Raw genomic sequence first — 14866 nt, 5'->3', positions numbered from 1 at the left:
ACAGCTTTCTTTTTTACCTTTGCTTCTATATTAACTTTCAAAAGGACAAACTGATGGAAGCAATGTTCACAATGAGCCACCAAATGTGAAACAACTGAGGCAAAATAGAGGAGAGAGTTTGAATAATATCACAGATATTATTAGTATCTGCGTGAAAGTGTGAGAATAAATTTGTGGTTAAGAATTCACACATTAGAATCATTAATTTGCACTCTAATCCCAACTTTGTCACTTGTTAAAACTGAGACTTTGGCCAATTAATTTATCCTCAGTTTCCTCAACAATAAATGTGGAATAATTATAAATAGTCCCTATTTTATTAGGTCATTTTGTGACTACATAACATACCTGGAACTTAGTTAAAACTGTGTCTTTACAATGGCTATGAAATGGTTAAGCCTTAAGATTTCTGAGAGGGGGATGGAGGATGGGGATTTTAATGCTGCTATATAATAAGAAAAGCATCATAGCATTCATAAAATGAGGAAATCTTATCTTATGCTGGATTTCAAATAGAATGGTCTCTTCTTCCAAAAGTCATGGCATATAGTTCTTGCCAGTGTTATGGAGCTTCAGAATGAACATAGAATAGGATTACCCTTGGAGCCGGTGGGGGCAGCGTCTGGAAAGGGCCATGGAACTCTGCTAATGGTTTGCTTCTAAATCTTGATGATGGTTAAATAAATGTGTTCACATTGTGAAATATATTAAGCTGTGCACTTATAATTGGTGCACTTTTCTGCATTTATGCTATACTTTAGTAAAGTTTACAGTTTGTACCCTCCAACTATCCTCTTTGCATACTTTATTTGCCCATTCTTATCCCAATTTATTTACCATTTATTTTTCCTACTGACTTGTAAATTCTATAAAATTCTTGGATTTTCTTATTTGTGTCATCTGTTTTGTTTCTAATCAGATTCTGTGTCCAACCAATTAGATAGCAGGGCAAGACCTAAACTGAAAAAACAAATATTGAGTCAAGTGGTTTTCAGGCTCTTTAATATAGCTGAACCTCTTATTTCGTTACCGATCACCAAGCCCCAAATTTCCATGTTGTTTTTGTGTTCTAATATAGAAAATTCTTATGGATGTAGCCTGCTAAAGCATGCACCTAGGGAACAGGATCACAGAAGAGAGCATGAAGAGCTGGGGATTAAACGTGAGGTGTATCAAGATAACAAGAGCATAACAAGGCCCAATTTACAGAGAAGAGGATAGACATATAAGAAAATGAGCATCCTCTCATGAAGCTAATGTCATGAATTTTTTTACTTTGGCTTGGATTCTTTGGGGGAAATTACTTTACTGGGAAACTTCCTTACTAATTACTATTAATATTTAAATAGTACATAGTATTCAAAACAAATTTATTGAAAGTATAAATTAAAATTAGAAAATTTTACTAATAAATTTGAAAAGATAAAGAATGTCACCATCGATGTAATCATTCATTATATTCTAAAACAGTGATGGGGTGTAGGACATACTACCCCAAAATAAGGCACCTTTGTATATTGAACAAACTAAGCTGAAGGAGTTTGAGTATATGGCAGAAGCAGGAAGTCACTCTGACCCACCCATATTGTCCTCTTCCCTTAAATAGGCCATAAAATCCTCCTGTGAGAGGTGCCCTTCTATATGCAAAGGAAAGGAGCATCCTTTTCTCTGAAGACAAAGGGACACCAGGAAGAATCTTAACAACAGGACTTGCTAAATTTCCCCCAATTTACTATAATTATCTCATACTCCTTTACCTATCATATTCCTATCCAACTCCATTCCCCATAAAACCTAGCATAAAAATACAGGTCTGTGTCGCTGGGGCTTGTTTCTTTATGAAGGCTCCTGTATCATGTAATGATATGTACATACCTTTTTCCTGTTTTTTTTTTTTAAAGATTTTATTTATTTATTTGACAGAGAGAGAGAGAGCCAGTGAGAGAGGGAACACAGGCAGGGGGAGCGGGAGAGGAAGAAGCAGGCTCCCAGCGGAGGAGCCTGATGTGGGGCTCGATCTCAGGACTCTAGGATCAGACCCTGAGCTGAAGGCAGATGCTTAACGACTGAGCCACCCAGGCACCCCTATTTTTTTCCTCTTAATCTGTCTTTGTCAGTTTAATTTGCAAACCTGACCAGGAACCCTAAAAGTATCGAGGAAAACTTTTTCCCTCCTGCAATAGCTAAAATCCAACATGTATCAAGCACCTCCTAAAATCCAGAAGCTGTGTTAATTGTTTATTTGTTTAATTTTATTTCAGCTTCATTGCAAAACTGTAGGATAGATATATCATCTCTATCTGAGAAGATGAAAATGACACCCATGTGGGATTAATGAGCAGTCCCAGTCTCGAGCTGCCTAATTGTAATTTTACCTTTCCTTACAATAAAGGGCAATAATACACATCAATTCAAAACAATATTCTAGACCTTCAGTGTGGCCTGGGGTCAAAATTTTTTCTTGAACTCAGGAAAATACTAGAGCACAAATTAAAAGTGAAGAATTTGCAGACATGTAAAAGATTAAAAACAAGATATTTCTTTGTACCTTCTTATGCTAGTAACTTTGAAAATGTCAAGGAAATAGATGATTTGGGGGAAACTATACATTGTATAAGTACATATATTTTTACTTCATATATCCTAGATCTGGAGCTAAATTAGCAGGCAACCTGGAAATGCCAAAAGATGGAAACAAAAATAGCCCCAAAGAAAGTCTACTCTCTCTAGCCAATAACCAGGGAAAGGGCAGCCTGGCAAGATAGAAAGATTTTGGAAAATAGCTGCTCTACTCCTGCTAAACACCACTGATAAAATAGTAGCTCCATTTCCACCTACACTAGCAAAGGCCATGTGGGGAGCCTAGAATTCCACCCATGCCAAGTCTTAATGAGGTGTCCCAACCCCTCCCCAACTAGGGTAGTATCAGAGAAGGCCAGGAAGGGAGTCAGGAATTTGACTACTGTCAGGGATGAGGCTGACCCCTGTGGAGTCAGTGGAAACCATGTGGGACTTCTACCCCCACTGGCATAACTTGGTGCCCCTCCCATATACTGGCATGGTATCAAAAGAAGCCTGGTGGAGAGTCAGGCCATTCACCATTGCCCAGCAGTAACAAGGTCTCTCCATCCCCCATGGTGTCAGTAGAGGTCATGGGGAACAGTAACGAGACACTCCTACCCCTCCCAGCCAGGGAGATATTGGTGAGGCTGTGGCAGTTCCATTTCTCATGGTGTGGTGATGGGGTAGACCTAGAGATATAAAAATAATGTTTGAGACTATGCCGGTTTGTCAGATGTTAAAGAGTGAAAGAATACTGGGGATCAGAAATTTGTGAGCTCTCTTGTGCTAGCTGCTGCACAAGGAAGCCATGCCCTAGGAGACTGTGCCAGTACTTGGGAACATTTAAACAACAACAACAAACCAGTACTTAGGAGTCAGGAGTATGTGGCAATTTTTTCCAATAGTGACTTTATCTGGATCCTCTGCTTTTCCTAACTATTAAAAACAACCTAATATAGATATATCTTGTTTGCTGCTTAAAAGGCACAGTCTGGGAGAATGTAGCTGTAGAGCAGTGGTTCTCAAGAAGTAATGATGCTGCCCTCCCAAGAGAAATGTGGTGACATCTGGTGACAATTTTTGGTTGTCGCAAATTAGGGGAGAATTAGTAGTGGCATCTATCAGAGAGAGGTCAGAGATACTACTAAACACCTTACAATATACAGAGAAATAAATCCCTCCCAAAAGTAATTATCTGCTGATGTTGAAAAGACCCTGCTCAGAGGGAGAAACTATGATATTATTGAAGGCTCTATGTGTCTATATGATTTTTACATTTATATGTATACAAACCCTCTCTGTGAATCAATATACCTGGTTTTCATGTCTCAACACAGATACACACACACATACACATATCTTGGTTTCTTCCCGATATGGCCATTGGCAAGAAGAGATTTTTGTTTGATTTTGCTGTTGTTCACATTATAAAGCAATACTTGGTTTTGATAGAGACAGGAGAAGTTCACAAACGTATAAACAATAATAGCCTTGATCAGTGGGAATCCAGATATATTTGTTTATTTTTACATTCTTTCCTGAATTTTCCCAATTAGAAATTATACTGATTAATCAGTCACCTTTTTGACATATTATTATTCTTTAAACCATGATTTTTTATGGCTATATAATATTCTCTTACAGAGGTCCTCATAATTTATTTAATAGATGTCATATTTTGGATATTTCTGTTGTTTTCAATATACCCCCCACCTCCCTAGGAATAGTGCTATATTTATATCTTTATGTGTCCCTCCTAATATTTCTTGAAAACAAAGTCTTAGAAGTTGAATTTATGGGTCAATAATTATGAAAAAATTGAAAGTCTCTTGTTGCTTATTACCAATTTACTTTATCTAAAGGCTGTACTAATTAAAACTGCCATTGAAATATATGAAAATGTCAGTTTTCTATACTAGTAGATAATATTATTGTACAACACTCCTGAGCTAGTGAGATAGATCAAGGAGTAGAAGATGATAAAAAAGATAAGATATAGGATTTTGCTTTCATCTCAGGTTGCATTTATTGGAGGTTGGTGCTATTCTGAAATAAAGCAGACAACGTCTAGGCTCAGAAGTCACCAGCTCAAACTTGTTAAGAGTCAGGCAGGCAATTTCTGTGTTGAGGAGGCCTTGGGCAGCAAGAGAGCACTTGGCGCTTCCGGAGGGAGGAAATGTGAAATTAAGAATGGAAATTTACTGAAGTCAAACTACTTTTTCTCAATTCTGTTTAGAATTTTCTCAACCACAGAACTTTTGGAAAGCAGGAAATTTTAGATAATTTAACTACTTCATCTTACAAACAAAGAAAATGAAATCCAGGAAATTTCAGGGATTATCAAAATTCTTATTTAGTTAATGGTAGAATTAACATTGCGCTCTAGGCTGTCTGACTCACAGCTCTGTGCACTTTTTACTGGACAATGTTTTGATTTGGCATTTGCTCTGAATTGCAAAAATATGCAGTCACCCACAAACCCAGAACATAAAATGATTCAGAGAAGCCCTAAACATAATCAAGTCATTTTACTTCAATAAGTAATTTCTAGTAGTCATTACTTGGTTTCCTCAAAAATATACTTGCATGAATTTATTCTCTTGACCTGGTTGAAGAGCCAAGATAGAGAGAAATTAAATACAATGGTAAGAGGTGATTCCATAAATGGGTGAAAGCCAATGGCCATACTGTTTAAAATAAAGGCAATACATATTCCTAACTCGTCAGACACATGGATTCATTATACAAGATCAAGTTAAGGGCATCATTCCTTTGGAAATGGAAAAGAAACATATAATATAGATATATGCTCTCCTATAATAAAATATAGTTGAATAATGCAGGGGTTATGAGCACTGACCCATCAGCACAGTTGAAAGTCCATGTATAACATTTGACTCACCAAAACTTAACTACTAATAGCCTACTATTGACTAGAAGCCTTAACTATAACATGAACAGTCAACACATATTTTATATATGTATTATATACTGTATTCTTATAACAAACTAAACTTGAGAAAAGAAAAATGTTATTAAGAAAATAATAAGAAAGGGAATATACACTTACAGTACTGTACTGCATTTATTGAAAAACATCCACATATAAGTGGATGTATGGAGTTCAAACCCGTGTCATTCAAGAGTCAACTGTATACACCATATATAATATATATAAGCAATGCACACACGCATACACATGTAGTTTTTCTCTTCTTGGAGACAGAAATAATATAAGAAATAAATACCTGAACAAGATAGAGGCAGAACCTAACAGCAAAACAGAGATTTTTTTTGGCAGATTCTTTAGCAATTATTACTTTATCCTGTGGAAAAAGCTCAAGAGTGTTGCAGAGACCTCCAAACTTGTAGGTCAAAGGAACTAACAAGGGAAATGTTAAATTGCTTTGCTCTCACCTGCCCTAAATTACTATTCACCACACCCCACAAGAGAAAACAGTTATTAATAAGATTTTTCCATTATTTTCAAAATAGCTTAAATATATATTGGACCATGTTTGTCAAGTCAGATAAGGTTATTTTTGGAGGTATATTAGACAGAAAATGCTTTAACTCCTTCAGTAAAAATTTAACCATCATAAAACAGTCATAAGTGTTTCAGATTATAAAATGTTCTCAGGAAGACACCTAAGTGGAAACAGATTAATAATTCAAGAAATAGCTTAGTTTAATTTTTGACTGTAGCACTTACCCTTTTAGTGTTTAAATAATGGAGCTATTATTGTCCATTAAACAAATCCTCATTAACGTTAAAAATTCTTATCTGACTATACTGTAGTTATATATCAAATTTATTCAGGCAATCAGCTACAAATTCAGTTAAGCCAATTGATGGATATCTAGACTAAACATTATATGTTAATTGGAGTTGCTAAAATTTGGTAAGTGAAGAATAATCTTTCAGGTTGTACAGATAATTTGTGTGGACATAACTGAAGGATGAGTCTCAATTTGTTGTTGTCAAGCTGGGACAGGGCTGTTCCGCCATTGATGATAATCAAAGACAGACAGTTTGGTAATGACATGCCTAGAGCAAGTAAATTTGGGTTCAGACATAATTAGTATCAAGTAGCAGGAAGATAAACATCAACAGGGGGGATAAACTGCAGAAACTAACCTATGGTGAATTAGAGATACAGAAAACTTTGATAGTCACCTAAATCATAAAGGCTTTTAAAAATAACTAGATAACTGCGAGAACGGTAGGACTGGGCAGGATAGGGTAAATGATGAAATCTGCAAATGTGGAAGATAACACATTTTTAGATAATCATGAGTAGACATGGTTGCATATAATGTTCCTCAATTAATTTTGAAAAAAAATCAAATAAGTTGATCAATAATATCAAACCATGAATTGCAGAGATTATATTTGCTAATGAAATTATTTGAGTATTTCTTCTGTAGGGGGATGCGAATAACAATGAAATGGCCATTATTCAGGAGAAGTAAAAGGCAAACTGAAAAGACCAAACTATCAACTGAATCTCTGAAAAATAAAAATATGACCAAGAAGGCAAGAGCAGTCATTTATCATGTCAGCTCAATTCTAATAGTTATATCCATGAGTTAGAATGTGAAGGTCACCATTTGATATAGAAGAAATTGGAAACCACCAGTGAGAGCAAATGTTCAAGAGGTCAGTGCACATTAGATTTAAAGGTCTTTAACAACCGTGTGCAGATCGCACGTACAAGGTGATGTAATATCATCCCCCAAGAGGTTACATTAATAAAGAGAGTCAACCTCAAGTTGAGAAGCAAAACTTCACAGTGATATTTCAGAAACTGTAATGCTAGTTCATCTGTAAGAGATTGTGTTATTAGCTACATTTTTCTTTTTTTGCGACGATTTCTGCTGCTTATTTGTATTAAAGGTTTTTAAGAGGATGTGAGCTTTTACTTTCTGGCTCATATAATCTCCTGCATGATATCGAGTCTGACCTCACAGGTTTTCAAAACGGTGCTATTTCAGAAATGGGTACCTGATGTGAATAGGTTGTCTGGAGGGGAAAACCTCTTTCTATTAAACAAGTGGTTTAGATTGCAAACTCAACAAAATCTGGGCATATATCCTGATATTTTACAGAGTCTCAATGGCTTTAATGATTTTTACCTTAATAATGTCAGATTGTTTAATATTCTACGCATTTTTAAAGTTGGTCATTCATAACAGAAGGAGTTTTTATACAATTTTCCCCCCACAAATGTTGAATGAATACTTACCAGCTCTCAGGCTCAGAGTAGGAACTTCAGAGATACACAAAAGCGATGAGAAAAAAATCACTTCTCTCACGATGATCATCATCTGTAGAGGTAAGAAAATAAAACAACACAGAAATACTTACATGCAGGGTAAAATTGGGATGTTTGACTTTCTAGCAATACTTATATGTTTTACTATTTGTAGTGATTTTGGAGGGATCTTCATTAACGCTTTAACTGAAATTACAAAATAAGACACTTAAGCAAACATAAATATCTATGTCTCAGACTAGGAGATATGTGGGAAATTTAAAATAAGTGGGGAATTGGAAAACCGTTTATATTTGGTTCCAAAATAATCCTTGTTCTTATGTATATAAATAGTCCTCCCATACCCACTCCAGGAATGGATGAAACTCCAAGCAGGATTTCACAGTCACATCATAATACCCAACACATAAGACACTGGATAAGTTGCCCTGCTGTCTCAACTTGCTCAGTTGCTCCTCATTCCATGATAAAGATAGCAACAACTTTGATATCCATAGTATTGAAAGTAACAGTATATAATCAACTTCATGGTTTTAAAGTTCTGAGAGGTTTGAGCCATAACTTAGATGGAGTAATGAAAGAAAATAAATGCCAGGGAATAGTGTTAATATACTCATAATTAAATTACAATAATACAAAAAGGAAAGTAAAACTGTAGCAGACCTTGTGATACAATCTTCTTGCAAATAACTTAGTCATTCCAATCCCAGGAACAATATAATATGTTGAACTGCCATGATTTGTCTGACCACATTTTTAATGCTTGAGAATACTTTGCTTCAGGTAGAATGACATGTAACTTTAATTTAGCATAAACAAAAATATTGTTCAAGTCTTGTTCATTACTTTATATATGTGATAAAAAATTTACCCAGGGTAGAATTTTAGGGTTATTATACAACAGGCAAACAAACCGATTTAGAAAAACCTTAATGTTTACCATTAGAAAAAATAATATATGCCTATTGTAACAAAGGAAGAAATCTAGTGAAATGCCCCCTTAATAACACACTAATTACTAGAATATCATTTTAGTTTCATGTATCAGTGGAATAATCTCACAAGTATGGATGGATTGATTCTATAGTGACTGACTTGTTAATTTTGAGCTAGAAGATGAATTGAGAGTTTCTTTGGGGGAACTACCCGTAAATGATAGAAATCAAGATCCCAATGAAATTTAAAAAAAAAGAAAAATGAAGGAAATTTAAAACAGCATATTTTAATATTTTTATGATATATATTTCAAATTTTAATATTATTCAATTACAGAGATGGTAAAAAATAAACAGAATGGGATTCAATAGAGAAAAATACCAAAAAGTCAAAATAAACAAAACATGTTGTAGGAATAAAGGTAAAAATTACATGGTAATGCACAAAAATCTAGGCAATACTTGTCAACCATATTCAACCACTAGTCAAAAATTTAACCAGCTGGGATAAAAAGGCAAAGTAGGGGCGCCTGGGTGGCACAGCGGTTAAGCATCGAGCCCCACGTCAGGCTCCTCCGCTGTGAGCCTGCTTCTTCCTCTCCCACTTCCCCTGCTTGTGTTCCCTGTCTCGCTGGCTGTCTCTATCTCTTTCAAATAAATAAATAAAATCTTAAAAAAAAAGGGAAAGTAAAAGAAGGAGCAAAGTTATTTAAATGCAACTTTCTGTTTATTACGTCAAGTTGATTGGGGGTTCATTCATTCATGCACTGCACCAGACAATGGAACTGTGACAGTGGATGAGACCAACATGGCACCTCTATTCATGGAGCTGATAGTCTACAAAGAGAAACAGTCTATATATGTGTAATCAAATGAATACTTATGTAATTAAAAATACTGATGAGTACTATGAAGATAACAAAAAGGTGTTAGGATGAAGAATAACAAATGGCTGCCTATTTTAACAGAGTGATAAGGAAAGACCTCTCTGAGGAGGTGACATTTAAGCTAATAGTACACAAAAAGGAGCTAGAAATTTAAAGATCCGTAAAAAAGGGAACATTACAGATAGAGGGAAGAGCAATGGTTAAAGCCCTGAGACAGAAACTAGATTGGTCCCTAGAAGCAGGAAGAGTTGATGTAGCAGAGTACATATTTGAGTAAAAGGGAAAGTAGGTTTTTTTTTATAAGAAGTAATTTATAAGAAAAAACACATGAGCCTACATATCGGTAAGTAGTTATTAATATAGATAAAACTAATCCTCAAATTTGTCTAGTCTGCCCTTTCTACTTAGTCCAGGTCTCATTTCTCCTATATTGAGTAGAAGAGTCATCTCTATGTCAAAGAAGTGGATTAGGCAAAGGAATTCTTTCAAAAGGGTATTTTTGTATTTGGTTTTCTGTGTGTTCTACCATATCGATACCATTTAATATTTCTGAAATTTGTATTTTGGGGGAGGCATTAATAGACCAGGAGCCTCTTTTACACAGCTTCTCTAGATTGCATAAAATGTCAAAAATTGTTATTAGTTCTCTAACTCTCAGAGATGACTCACCAGTTTCGGTAGCTGTATCATATTAGGCTATCACAGAAGTAGCCCAGGGTCCAGGGATCACATATTTTACTTTTATTAAAAAATTTTACGTGACCATAGTTTGTCTTATTTTTTGTAAGTACTGAGGCCTGTGGGAGTGTACTGATTTGCCAAGATGTCCTACTTCAAGCTGATTTCAGAAATAGAGTAATTCGTTACATTTTTAGAAACTAGGTGAATTTGCAGAACTGGGCCACAGCCGAGTAAAATAAATGACTTATCAAAGTAAAAGCAAAATAAATAGAGAAAGTATGTGTGTGTGTGTGTGTGTGAGAGAGAGAGAGAGAGAGAGAGAGAGAGACCCCATTAAATTAAGATCAGTGCTTCTCTCTGTTATTTCCTTTGTCCCAACAGTCAGTGTAGTAATAGTGTATAGTTGCCTTTTCTTTATATATATATTCGAAAAGGAAACACCTGAAGAACAGGGACTTTAATTTCTATGTAGAGATTGAAATATTAGTACCCTAGAGTCTGACTATAGAGCTGTCTTTGGAGTAGTTGTGTAGGATTGCCATATAGGTGAACCCCTCCTCCTTTCAATACATCAGAAAAGAAAGCTTTTTAGAGAGAGCTTCATCAAGCCTGTATTCTATAGATTTCTATTCTTTAGCAGAAGTTTCAGTATGTTCTTAATAAGAGTAAATACCACCAAAATTTCTGGGCACTATGTTTCAAAGGAAAACCTTCAGAATCCCAGAAAAGGTTTATGAGATGGTTATGGGTAGTTAAGACTTGCAAGCGTCTCCTAAAGCTAAAGCTATTAAGGAGTGCTCCTGTGCTCTGTGCAGCAGGACACAGAGCGTGCAGCCATGGCTGCTGACTGCACAGGTTTCAAAGAGAAAGTGGAGCATGTGGACATTTAGGCGCTGACTCCAGCTAAATTGGTTAATGACTAGTATCATCTAAATGAGGTAGCAAGCTGAAAGACTCATAATCTCTCCCCGTGCACAGATTTTAATTAAATAATTATAATGTCCTTGTTGTAATTATTTATCAGTAACTGTGCTCTTGAGTATTGCCTCTTTCGCCTTCATCTGTTCTGTCAGCTCAGCTGAACAATGAAACATTCACTTGGCAAAGATGAGGGGGAAATGAATGATTTATTCACCACAAAATAGCACTTGAAGAATTGTCAGTGAGGCAAGATTCTAGGTTCTTCATTTATAATATTGCACTGTTTTTGTAAAGGAAGCTCAGTTTCCTGATCTGGGATATGATATGGTTGAGCTTGATGGAGACTCAGTTTCTCTTCTAACATTCAGGTGTTGAAGCCACTGAGGGGTTTCAAGAATATGACCAGAAAATATGTTTTCTCAGCATCTAGAACTTAACATTACATAACACTTACATCCCTCAAAGAATAGCATTTAAAAATGTTACTTCCTACTTTGGGACGGTGGAATCTATAGTCTATAACATAATGTGTGTCTCAAAAAGTGCAAAACCCAAAAATGACTAAGCAGCAGTTTTATATTAATAATACCCAAATGATTCAGAGGAGCAGTGAGTGAAGAGTCTCAGTAAACAGTAAAGCTGATTCGGGAGTCAAAATGGAGCCACAGAGGAAAACGGAGATAGATTTAGACCATGTAAAAGGAAGCAGGATTTTCATAGCAGACTTCCCCTAGGAAAACTTGCCTTAATAAAGCATCACTTTTCTCCATTTCTCCCAGGAGTTCAGAAGGAAGACAAGGGTTTTAATTGTCAAATATGAGATTAAATTTTAGTAAAAGGAAGCACATTGTGAGTGTGAGCAGGGGTTGTAAAGCACTATAATGCAACACTGGTCTTTATACGTCTCCCCCTCTTGTAATTTTCCCATTCTGCACCTCTCTCATTCCAATAGGATCTTCCCTAACTAGTATTAGTGAAATGTGGCTTCAGATTCCACCCACTCAAGAGATTTTGCATTTAAGGTGGAATCCTTAAAAATTAAAATGCCTCAGCAGCCAAAAGAATATTTGGGAATAATGATTTTTTAAAAAACTGAGTAGGTTATATATTTGTCCAAGGAAGTTTTTTAAGTTTGAATCAGAAAGGTTGTCACCATATTTGACTACAGATATTTAAGACAAGTCTGACTTTGAAGGTTATGGGCAAAAAAGAAAACACAAGGATGAAATTTTATTTCCATGCATGTTATGGATGCATGTCTGTATGAGGCTGAATATAGGAAAGATGTAGCTCCTTTAATCTCTCCTAAAAAGATACTGAACTTTTTTGTGTGTAGAGTCTTATTTATCTCTTGCTAAAATTATTCCTAGGTTTACTTATTTTTAAAATTATTACATATGATAGTTCAACATTTTCATTTTTTAATTGTTCCTGATAAAAATACAAACTCTAAAGATTTGTATATAGATCTTGCAAATACAATTAATTCTCATTATTCACATTAATAATGTTCCATAGGTGCCTGGGTGGCGCAGTCGTTGGGCAGCTGCCTTCGGCTCAGGGCGTGATCCCAGCGTTCCAGGATCGAGTCCCACATCGGGCTCCACCACTGGGAGCCTGCTTCTTCCTCTCCCACTCCCCCTGCTTGTGTTCCCTCTCTCGCTGGCTGTCTCTCTGTCACATAAATAAATAAAATCTTTAAAAGAATAATGTTCCATAAAATCACCATGAACATTGAATTAGTGAATACTGAAGCATGGCTCCCCTGGGAAATACAGAGTTAGATTTCTGTGAGCCTCTGGTCACATTTTCACCCACTGATTCACGCATAACCTTGTTTTATTTATGTTTCTGCTCAAAGAAATCTTTTTAAATATATATTGTTTATTCATTAACATTGAATTCACAGTCAGCAGCATTATAACTCATGACTGAAGTTTATCTAACACATGTATCTTCTCTGCAAGGCAGATCACAGCCTTCTTGAGCATAGGTGCACAAGACAACACTTTCGTTGGAAACTCAGAAAGGCTCATTTTAAATGGCAAAATCACCAACAAAAAAGAAAAATGTATAAAAATTGTGGCATAAAAATGGGCTGTCATTTATAGTGTGAGAGCTGAAACAAGAAGGTAAGCCTTCTTTGACCTCAGCTAGGAACATGTACGTTGGGCAATTGAAATTTTTCACCCTTTTGTGCATGTTCACAAATAGTTATGAAAGTTTTATGAGTATTGATTTTGGTTGGTGTCACAAATCAATTTTAACAAGTAGAAGAATTCATGAATTTGGAATTCATAAATAATGAGGATCAACTATAGTGACTTTGCCATATTCTCTTACTTATAAAAATTTTTGAATACATAATAGTGAATACAGTTGTGAATGATAATAGCATTTTTCCCTTTCCAATCTTTATCAGTTTTATTTCTTTATCTCGCCTTACTCCACTAGATAATAACACCGATACAATATTAAATAAGGTGATAAGAGCAGGCATACTCTTCTCAGGTAGAAACTCAGAGGGAAAACTTAATATTTTATGTTAAGACTGGTGTTCACTATAAGGTTTATGAGAGGTCCCTTTATCAGATTAGGAAAGTTCCCTTCATTCTTAGTTAACTTAGAGTTTTTATGAATGAGTGTTAAAAATTAGCAAATGTTTTTTCTACAAATGTTGAAATAATATATATACAACTGTAGACACATATATATGTGTGTGTGAATGTGTGAATATATATATATATATATATAAATTAAAAATAAAAAATACATACATGATTTTTTGTGTTTGTGTGTGTATTTCCATCCTGGGAGTAAATCAGTCTGGTTGTCACATACAATTTCTTTTTATATAACTCTGGATTTTATTTGTATATTTCTTCAGAATATTTATATCTGTGTTCATGAAAGAGATTAGCTTATAATGATTTGTTCTTGCAGTGCTTTTGTCAAGTTTTCATATCAAAGTTATTTAGCTTATAACATGAGTTGGAAAGCGTTTCTTTTTCTATGCTCTGAAAGAGTTTTTGGAAATTTGGTGTTACTTCTTAAACATTAGTAATATTCACTCTTAAAACCAACATACCCCACAGCTTTCTTTTGAGAAAGGATTTTATTTACATATTTGTTTCCTTAACTGGACCCAGAACTATTCCGATTTCTCATTTCTTCCTATATCAGTTTTCATAAGTGATATTATTTCAGAAGTTCTTAATTTGCAAAAGTCTCAGATTTATCGGTATTCAAATTATCATTTCAGATGTATCCCACAAATTTTGGGAGATATTTATATTACATTACAAAATATTTTCTAACTTTCACTGTGATTTCTTTTATCCAGTGGTTATCCAGAAATAAGTGGTTAATATCAAAACATTTGGATTTATTTCTATTTGCCTTTTTCATCACTGATGTTCAATTTTATTTCAGTGTGATTTCAATCTTTGTTTGAGAATTGATATGTTTTACAAAAAGGTAAATTTTATTAAATGATTCATATGTACTCAAAAAATATTTTGCAGTTGTGTTCAGTGTTCTCTTAATGTTCATTGTAGTCAAATTTTTTATTGTTTTTAATGTTTTTAATCTACATATTCTTTCA

This window comes from Ursus arctos, unplaced genomic scaffold (genome assembly GCF_023065955.2).
Source record: "Ursus arctos isolate Adak ecotype North America unplaced genomic scaffold, UrsArc2.0 scaffold_3, whole genome shotgun sequence".
In the NCBI taxonomy this organism is placed as follows: domain Eukaryota; kingdom Metazoa; phylum Chordata; class Mammalia; order Carnivora; family Ursidae; genus Ursus; species Ursus arctos.
Note: the sequence above shows the minus strand (reverse complement) of the source record.